Here is a 969-nt window from a genome sequence, read left to right on the forward strand (position 1 = left end):
CAGTGATCCCAAATCAGCAGGCAATATGGCAGGCCACTGGTTCAGCTCCTGAAACCAGGTGATGACAGGCTGGATACAGCATCCAGATCCAACAGAAAGTCTGGGAGTTTTCCCAGGACGTCCATATGTATATGTGTATACTGGAAGCAGGCCACATCCCTGAGGAAACGCCCTTTCAGCTGATTGGCTGCTTCCAGCCTATCCCACATGGCGATGAGTACCTTACATCAGCTCTCTGCATGGGAACGCCCACAGCACAGCTGCCTGAGCCACTGAGAACCGGCCAGCCCAGCTGACGCACAACATCCACTGTTGCCATGTGTTTGGGAATGAGCCCTGTTTTCTTTATCCACAGCTTGAGGGCACAGAAAAACCACCCAACATTGAATCCAGTAGGTTGTGATGATTAACTGATAAACAAAATAGGATGCATTTTAGAAACTGGAAGAGCCTCACTTTTCAGTTGCGTTTGTTGAATTTTCTTCTGCGGTTTTCTCAACAGTAAACAGAAATAATTGAGCTTTGCTGTTGGGAGATGGCTCTTTGTGGGAACTAATGAATGCCTCTCAGGCTTGCTTTTGGGGGGAACTTAAATAAAAGCGGTCATGCATGAATAATTCTGCCTGGGCAGGATGTTAATTGCCTCGTTCTCCTTCATTTCGGATTGTGAACAATTGGACCTAACGGGCAGCCTGTCCCAGTCTACAAATGTCTCAGCAGGGAGTGGGTTGGGGCTTGAAGGGCATGAGATCCCACCAGGAATCACACAGTGAAATCTTTGAAGGCCAGAACCTGTCAAAAAGGAAATTCAAATGTTTTCCACTATCACTGGGTGACAGCAAGGTATTAAGACCGTAAGCAAGGTGGGAAACTCGTGAGACCCAGACAAGCCAGGCCGTGCCCCCGCGTTCCAGCTCTGCCAAGTTTCACTGTAGGAGGATCTGGAGAGGGCTCCCAGAGAAGAGGGGG

Source organism: Orycteropus afer, unplaced genomic scaffold, assembly GCF_000298275.1.
Source record: "Orycteropus afer afer isolate SDZICR_OR568_19922 unplaced genomic scaffold, OryAfe1.0 scaffold00582, whole genome shotgun sequence".
Lineage (NCBI taxonomy): Eukaryota > Metazoa > Chordata > Mammalia > Tubulidentata > Orycteropodidae > Orycteropus > Orycteropus afer.